At 65.5% G+C, this 8,972-nt stretch overlaps 1 long non-coding RNA gene across 1 annotated transcript; it reads right to left on the bottom strand.

The window, feature by feature from the left end:
* Positions 1-361: 361 nt before the first annotated feature.
* On the bottom strand, positions 362-1,002 carry LOC139777924 (uncharacterized). The gene is made up of 3 exons (XR_011719445.1): positions 902-1,002; positions 678-802; positions 362-416 (listed from the first exon to the last, which is right to left on the bottom strand). It is a non-coding gene; the product is annotated as an uncharacterized lncRNA (long non-coding RNA).
* Between the last annotated feature and the right edge of the window lie 7,970 nt (positions 1,003-8,972).

Below are 8,972 nucleotides of genomic sequence, written 5' to 3'. Positions count from 1 at the left end.
TGCCACGTAGCTACGTTGTATCTGTAATATACAAACATAAAATTCATATTAAAATGGTGTTCAAAAAACCTAATGTTTTGAAACATAATTCCTATGTGTATCAAACTTTTTATTATTCAATTAGATATTAATTTAAATAAGGAAACATTTTACGAAAAGGATCTTTACAAGGATAAATTTATACAATATTAAATTACTTCTTTTCTTCTAATTATTATTTCTAAATCACGGGGAAATAAAACAACTCGAGAATAAACAGAAAAAATTTTACACGAAATAAAAAATAATATTTACCGCAAAGTTGTTCCGCTGGCGCCTGATGCCTCTTCCAGGCCTCCACCTCCTCTCAGGCTGCTCGGAATGTCACTCGTGTTCCCTCGATGCGAAGATGATGCTCCTTCCCGCGCGGATATTTTCTGTAACATAAAAATAATCGAATCGATTAAATACGTGTCACGCGCATCGAACATCTTATTCGTTATTCAGATTAATATTATATTTTAAATTACTTCTTCGAAAAAGGTCTCTACGTTAGAATCAACTTGAATCAAATTTTTCAAAATATTTCTTTTTATTAATTTAAATTCCGAAACACGGTTTAATGTAGCAACTGAATAAGCACAAACGAAAAGAGAGATTCTATAATATCTTTAGAAAAAATAAAAAGTAACATTTACCAGAAGTGTTGGTACGCCGATGCCCGATGCCTATCCTAGGCCTCCTCCTCCTCTCAGGCTGCTCGGAATGTCAGCTACGCAGGATTCCCTCGCTGCTCCGATGTCACCTTCTGCGTCGTTATTTTCTGAAACATTCAAATGAACGATTCGATTAAGTAAAGACAGAAGAGATAGAAAATTTTATGACATAAGTGACATAGTACGTGAAAATGAATTACACTCACCACTTTCTTTTAAGCGCTTCAGGCCACAAAATCCACTTCCATCTCCGGGTCAGCTAGGAGTCTCGAGCCACATTGAGACTCGTGGCAATGCAGTGTGATTTCATTGCTATTAAGCAAGATAAATCAAGAAGCCATTTCAGCTATATTGCATTAATTTTACGACGTTGTTGCAATATAGTCGAAATGTTTCTTGACTTTTCTCGCTTAATGGAAATGTAATTGCTGAAAAGAATTACAAATTATTCCCTTGATGATGTCTTTTGTAGACAAGATTTTTTATACGCTTAACTTTATGAGCGTGATGTCTCGCGGCGCGGAGGAGGGACACGCGACGGACCGTATGAGCGAGCGAAGCGTATAAATGTCCCGCGGCGCGGCGGGGGGACACGCGACGGACCGTATGAGCGAGCGAAGCGTATAAATGTCCCGCGGCGCGGCGGGGGGACACGCGACGGACCGTATGAGCGAGCGAAGCGTATAAATGTCCCGCGGCGCGGCGGGGGGACACGCGACGGACCGTATGAGCGAGCGAAGCGTATAAATGTCCCGCGGCGCGGCGGGGGGACACGCGACGGACCGTATGAGCGAGCGAAGCGTATAAATGTCCCGCGGCGCGGCGGGGGGACACGCGACGGACCGTATGAGCGAGCGAAGCGTATAAATGTCCCGCGGCGCGGCGGGGGGACACGCGACGGACCGTATGAGCGAGCGAAGCGTATAAATGTCCCGCGGCGCGGCGGGGGGACACGCGACGGACCGTATGAGCGAGCGAAGCGTATAAATGTCCCGCGGCGCGGCGGGGGGACACGCGACGGACCGTATGAGCGAGCGAAGCGTATAAATGTCCCGCGGCGCGGCGGGGGGACACGCGACGGACCGTATGAGCGAGCGAAGCGTATAAATGTCCCGCGGCGCGGCGGGGGGACACGCGACGGACCGTATGAGCGAGCGAAGCGTATAAATGTCCCGCGGCGCGGCGGGGGGACACGCGACGGACCGTATGAGCGAGCGAAGCGTATAAATGTCCCGCGGCGCGGCGGGGGGACACGCGACGGACCGTATGAGCGAGCGAAGCGTATAAATGTCCCGCGGCGCGGCGGGGGGACACGCGACGGACCGTATGAGCGAGCGAAGCGTATAAATGTCCCGCGGCGCGGCGGGGGGACACGCGACGGACCGTATGAGCGAGCGAACGGTATAAATGTCCCGCGGCGCGGCGGGGGGACACGCGACGGACCGTATGAGCGAGCGAACGGTATAAATGTCCCGCGGCGCGGCGGGGGGACACGCGACGGACCGTATGAGCGAGCGAACGGTATAAATGTCCCGCGGCGCGGCGGGGGGACACGCGACGGACCGTATGAGCGAGCGAACGGTGTAAATGTCCCGCGGCGCGGCGGGGGGACACGCGACGGACCGTATGAGCGAGCGAACGGTATAAATGTCCCGCGGCGCGGCGGGGGGACACGCGACGGACCGTATGAGCGAGCGAACGGTGTAAATGTCCCGCGGCGCGGCGGGGGGACACGCGACGGACCGTATGAGCGAGCGAACGGTGTAAATGTCCCGCGGCGCGGCGGGGGGACACGCGACGGACCGTATGAGCGAGCGAACGGTGTAAATGTCCCGCGGCGCGGCGGGGGGACACGCGACGGACCGTATGAGCGAGCGAACGGTGTAAATGTCCCGCGGCGCGGCGGGGGGACACGCGACGGACCGTATGAGCGAGCGAACGGTGTAAATGTCCCGCGGCGCGGCGGGGGGACACGCGACGGACCGTATGAGCGAGCGAACGGTGTAAATGTCCCGCGGCGCGGCGGGGGGACACGCGACGGACCGTATGAGCGAGCGAACGGTGTAAATGTCCCGCGGCGCGGCGGGGGGACACGCGACGGACCGTATGAGCGAGCGAACGGTGTAAATGTCCCGCGGCGCGGCGGGGGGACACGCGACGGACCGTATGAGCGAGCGAACGGTGTAAATGTCCCGCGGCGCGGCGGGGGGACACGCGACGGACCGTATGGGCGAGCGAACGGTGTAAATGTCCCGCGGCGCGGCGGGGGGACACGCGACGGACCGTATGGGCGAGCGAACGGTGTAAATGTCCCGCGGCGCGGCGGGGGGACACGCGACGGACCGTATGGCGAGCGAACGGTGTAAATGTCCCGCGGCGCGGCGGGGGGACACGCGACGGACCGTATGGGCGAGCGAACGGTGTAAATGTCCCGCGGCGCGGCGGGGGGACACGCGACGGACCGTATGGGCGAGCGAACGGTGTAAATGTCCCGCGGCGCGGCGGGGGGACACGCGACGGACCGTATGGGCGAGCGAACGGTGTAAATGTCCCGCGGCGCGGCGGGGGGACACGCGACGGACCGTATGGCGAGCGAACGGTGTAAATGTCCCGCGGCGCGGCGGGGGGACACGCGACGGACCGTATGGGCGAGCGAACGGTGTAAATGTCCCGCGGCGCGGCGGGGGGACACGCGACGGACCGTATGGGCGAGCGAACGGTGTAAATGTCCCGCGGCGCGGCGGGGGGACACGCGACGGACCGTATGGGCGAGCGAACGGTGTAAATGTCCCGCGGCGCGGCGGGGGGACACGCGACGGACCGTATGGGCGAGCGAACGGTGTAAATGTCCCGCGGCGCGGCGGGGGGACACGCGACGGACCGTATGGGCGAGCGAACGGTGTAAATGTCCCGCGGCGCGGCGGGGGGACACGCGACGGACCGTATGGGCGAGCGAACGGTGTAAATGTCCCGCGGCGCGGCGGGGGGACACGCGACGGACCGTATGGGCGAGCGAACGGTGTAAATGTCCCGCGGCGCGGCGGGGGGACACGCGACGGACCGTATGGGCGAGCGAACGGTGTAAATGTCCCGCGGCGCGGCGGGGGGACACGCGACGGACCGTATGGGCGAGCGAACGGTGTAAATGTCCCGCGGCGCGGCGGGGGGACACGCGACGGACCGTATGAGCGAGCGAACGGTGTAAATGTCCCGCGGCGCGGCGGGGGGACACGCGACGGACCGTATGGGCGAGCGAACGGTGTAAATGTCCCGCGGCGCGGCGGGGGGACACGCGACGGACCGTATGGGCGAGCGAACGGTGTAAATGTCCCGCGGCGCGGCGGGGGGACACGCGACGGACCGTATGGGCGAGCGAACGGTGTAAATGTCCCGCGGCGCGGCGGGGGGACACGCGACGGACCGTATGGGCGAGCGAACGGTGTAAATGTCCCGCGGCGCGGCGGGGGGACACGCGACGGACCGTATGGAGCGAGCGAACGGTGTAAATGTCCCGCGGCGCGGCGGGGGGACACGCGACGGACCGTATGGGCGAGCGAACGGTGTAAATGTCCCGCGGCGCGGCGGGGGGACACGCGACGGACCGTATGGCGAGCGAACGGTGTAAATGTCCCGCGGCGCGGCGGGGGGACACGCGACGGACCGTATGGGCGAGCGAACGGTGTAAATGTCCCGCGGCGCGGCGGGGGGACACGCGACGGACCGTATGGGCGAGCGAACGGTGTAAATGTCCCGCGGCGCGGCGGGGGGACACGCGACGGACCGTATGGGCGAGCGAACGGTGTAAATGTCCCGCGGCGCGGCGGGGGGACACGCGACGGGCCGTATGGCGAGCGAACGGTGTAAATGTCCCGCGGCGCGGCGGGGGGACACGCGACGGACCGTATGGGCGAGCGAACGGTGTAAATGTCCCGCGGCGCGGCGGGGGGACACGCGACGGACCGTATGGGCGAGCGAACGGTGTAAATGTCCCGCGGCGCGGCGGGGGGACACGCGACGGACCGTATGGGCGAGCGAACGGTGTAAATGTCCCGCGGCGCGGCGGGGGGACACGCGACGGACCGTATGGGCGAGCGAACGGTGTAAATGTCCCGCGGCGCGGCGGGGGGACACGCGACGGACCGTATGGGCGAGCGAACGGTGTAAATGTCCCGCGGCGCGGCGGGGGGACACGCGACGGACCGTATGGAGCGAGCGAACGGTGTAAATGTCCCGCGGCGCGGCGGGGGGACACGCGACGGACCGTATGAGCGAGCGAACGGTGTAAATGTCCCGCGGCGCGGCGGGGGGACACGCGACGGACCGTATGGAGCGAGCGAACGGTGTAAATGTCCCGCGGCGCGGCGGGGGGACACGCGACGGACCGTATGAGCGAGCGAACGGTGTAAATGTCCCGCGGCGCGGCGGGGGGACACGCGACGGACCGTATGAGCGAGCGAACGGTGTAAATGTCCCGCGGCGCGGCGGGGGGACACGCGACGGACCGTATGAGCGAGCGAACGGTGTAAATGTCCCGCGGCGCGGCGGGGGGACACGCGACGGACCGTATGAGCGAGCGAACGGTGTAAATGTCCCGCGGCGCGGCGGGGGGACACGCGACGGACCGTATGAGCGAGCGAACGGTGTAAATGTCCCGCGGCGCGGCGGGGGGACACGCGACGGACCGTATGAGCGAGCGAACGGTGTAAATGTCCCGCGGCGCGGCGGGGGGACACGCGACGGACCGTATGAGCGAGCGAACGGTGTAAATGTCCCGCGGCGCGGCGGGGGGACACGCGACGGACCGTATGAGCGAGCGAACGGTGTAAATGTCCCGCGGCGCGGCGGGGGGACACGCGACGGACCGTATGAGCGAGCGAACGGTGTAAATGTCCCGCGGCGCGGCGGGGGGACACGCGACGGACCGTATGAGCGAGCGAACGGTGTAAATGTCCCGCGGCGCGGCGGGGGGACACGCGACGGACCGTATGAGCGAGCGAACGGTGTAAATGTCCCGCGGCGCGGCGGGGGGACACGCGACGGACCGTATGAGCGAGCGAACGGTGTAAATGTCCCGCGGCGCGGCGGGGGGACACGCGACGGACCGTATGAGCGAGCGAACGGTGTAAATGTCCCGCGGCGCGGCGGGGGGACACGCGACGGACCGTATGAGCGAGCGAACGGTGTAAATGTCCCGCGGCGCGGCGGGGGGACACGCGACGGACCGTATGAGCGAGCGAACGGTGTAAATGTCCCGCGGCGCGGCGGGGGGACACGCGACGGACCGTATGAGCGAGCGAACGGTGTAAATGTCCCGCGGCGCGGCGGGGGGACACGCGACGGACCGTATGAGCGAGCGAACGGTGTAAATGTCCCGCGGCGCGGCGGGGGGACACGCGACGGACCGTATGAGCGAGCGAACGGTGTAAATGTCCCGCGGCGCGGCGGGGGGACACGCGACGGACCGTATGAGCGAGCGAACGGTGTAAATGTCCCGCGGCGCGGCGGGGGGACACGCGACGGACCGTATGAGCGAGCGAACGGTGTAAATGTCCCGCGGCGCGGCGGGGGGACACGCGACGGACCGTATGGAGCGAGCGAACGGTGTAAATGTCCCGCGGCGCGGCGGGGGGACACGCGACGGACCGTATGAGCGAGCGAACGGTGTAAATGTCCCGCGGCGCGGCGGGGGGACACGCGACGGACCGTATGAGCGAGCGAACGGTGTAAATGTCCCGCGGCGCGGCGGGGGGACACGCGACGGACCGTATGGGCGAGCGAACGGTGTAAATGTCCCGCGGCGCGGCGGGGGGACACGCGACGGACCGTATGGGCGAGCGAACGGTGTAAATGTCCCGCGGCGCGGCGGGGGGACACGCGACGGACCGTATGGGCGAGCGAACGGTGTAAATGTCCCGCGGCGCGGCGGGGGGACACGCGACGGACCGTATGGGCGAGCGAACGGTGTAAATGTCCCGCGGCGCGGCGGGGGGACACGCGACGGACCGTATGGGCGAGCGAACGGTGTAAATGTCCCGCGGCGCGGCGGGGGGACACGCGACGGACCGTATGGGCGAGCGAACGGTGTAAATGTCCCGCGGCGCGGCGGGGGGACACGCGACGGACCGTATGGGCGAGCGAACGGTGTAAATGTCCCGCGGCGCGGCGGGGGGACACGCGACGGACCGTATGGCGAGCGAACGGTGTAAATGTCCCGCGGCGCGGCGGGGGGACACGCGACGGACCGTATGGGCGAGCGAACGGTGTAAATGTCCCGCGGCGCGGCGGGGGGACACGCGACGGACCGTATGGGCGAGCGAACGGTGTAAATGTCCCGCGGCGCGGCGGGGGGACACGCGACGGACCGTATGAGCGAGCGAACGGTGTAAATGTCCCGCGGCGCGGCGGGGGGACACGCGACGGACCGTATGAGCGAGCGAACGGTGTAAATGTCCCGCGGCGCGGCGGGGGGACACGCGACGGACCGTATGAGCGAGCGAACGGTGTAAATGTCCCGCGGCGCGGCGGGGGGACACGCGACGGACCGTATGAGCGAGCGAACGGTGTAAATGTCCCGCGGCGCGGCGGGGGGACACGCGACGGACCGTATGGCGAGCGAACGGTGTAAATGTCCCGCGGCGCGGCGGGGGGACACGCGACGGACCGTATGGGCGAGCGAACGGTGTAAATGTCCCGCGGCGCGGCGGGGGGACACGCGACGGACCGTATGGGCGAGCGAACGGTGTAAATGTCCCGCGGCGCGGCGGGGGGACACGCGACGGACCGTATGGGCGAGCGAACGGTGTAAATGTCCCGCGGCGCGGCGGGGGGACACGCGACGGACCGTATGGGCGAGCGAACGGTGTAAATGTCCCGCGGCGCGGCGGGGGGACACGCGACGGACCGTATGGGCGAGCGAACGGTGTAAATGTCCCGCGGCGCGGCGGGGGGACACGCGACGGACCGTATGGGCGAGCGAACGGTGTAAATGTCCCGCGGCGCGGCGGGGGGACACGCGACGGACCGTATGGGCGAGCGAACGGTGTAAATGTCCCGCGGCGCGGCGGGGGGACACGCGACGGACCGTATGGGCGAGCGAACGGTGTAAATGTCCCGCGGCGCGGCGGGGGGACACGCGACGGACCGTATGGGCGAGCGAACGGTGTAAATGTCCCGCGGCGCGGCGGGGGGACACGCGACGGACCGTATGGGCGAGCGAACGGTGTAAATGTCCCGCGGCGCGGCGGGGGGACACGCGACGGACCGTATGGGCGAGCGAACGGTGTAAATGTCCCGCGGCGCGGCGGGGGGACACGCGACGGACCGTATGGAGCGAGCGAACGGTGATAAATGTCCCGCGGCGCGGCGGGGGGACACGCGACGGACCGTATGGAGCGAGCGAACGGTATAAATGTCCCGCGGCGCGGCGGGGGGACACGCGACGGACCGTATGAGCGAGCGAACGGTATAAATGTCCCGCGGCGCGGCGGGGGGACACGCGACGGACCGTATGGAGCGAGCGAACGGTATAAATGTCCCGCGGCGCGGCGGGGGGACACGCGACGGACCGTATGGAGCGAGCGAACGGTATAAATGTCCCGCGGCGCGGCGGGGGGACACGCGACGGACCGTATGGAGCGAGCGAACGGTATAAATGTCCCGCGGCGCGGCGGGGGGACACGCGACGGACCGTATGAGCGAGCGAACGGTATAAATGTCCCGCGGCGCGGCGGGGGGACACGCGACGGACCGTATGAGCGAGCGAACGGTATAAATGTCCCGCGGCGCGGCGGGGGGACACGCGACGGACCGTATGAGCGAGCGAACGGTATAAATGTCCCGCGGCGCGGCGGGGGGACACGCGACGGACCGTATGAGCGAGCGAACGGTATAAATGTCCCGCGGCGCGGCGGGGGGACACGCGACGGACCGTATGAGCGAGCGAACGGTATAAATGTCCCGCGGCGCGGCGGGGGGACACGCGACGGACCGTATGAGCGAGCGAACGGTATAAATGTCCCGCGGCGCGGCGGGGGGACACGCGACGGACCGTATGAGCGAGCGAACGGTATAAATGTCCCGCGGCGCGGCGGGGGGACACGCGACGGACCGTATGAGCGAGCGAACGGTATAAATGTCCCGCGGCGCGGCGGGGGGACACGCGACGGACCGTATGAGCGAGCGAACGGTATAAATGTCCCGCGGCGCGGCGGGGGGACACGCGACGGACCGTATGAGCGAGCGAACGGTATAAATGTCCCGCGGCGCGGCGGGGGGACA

Source organism: Temnothorax nylanderi, unplaced genomic scaffold (assembly GCF_030848795.1).
Source record: "Temnothorax nylanderi isolate EJ_2023f unplaced genomic scaffold, tnyl_v1.0 TNYL_tig0168_pilon, whole genome shotgun sequence".
Classification (NCBI taxonomy): Eukaryota; Metazoa; Arthropoda; class Insecta; order Hymenoptera; family Formicidae; genus Temnothorax; species Temnothorax nylanderi.
This window is presented reverse-complemented; position numbering and strand designations above follow the sequence as displayed.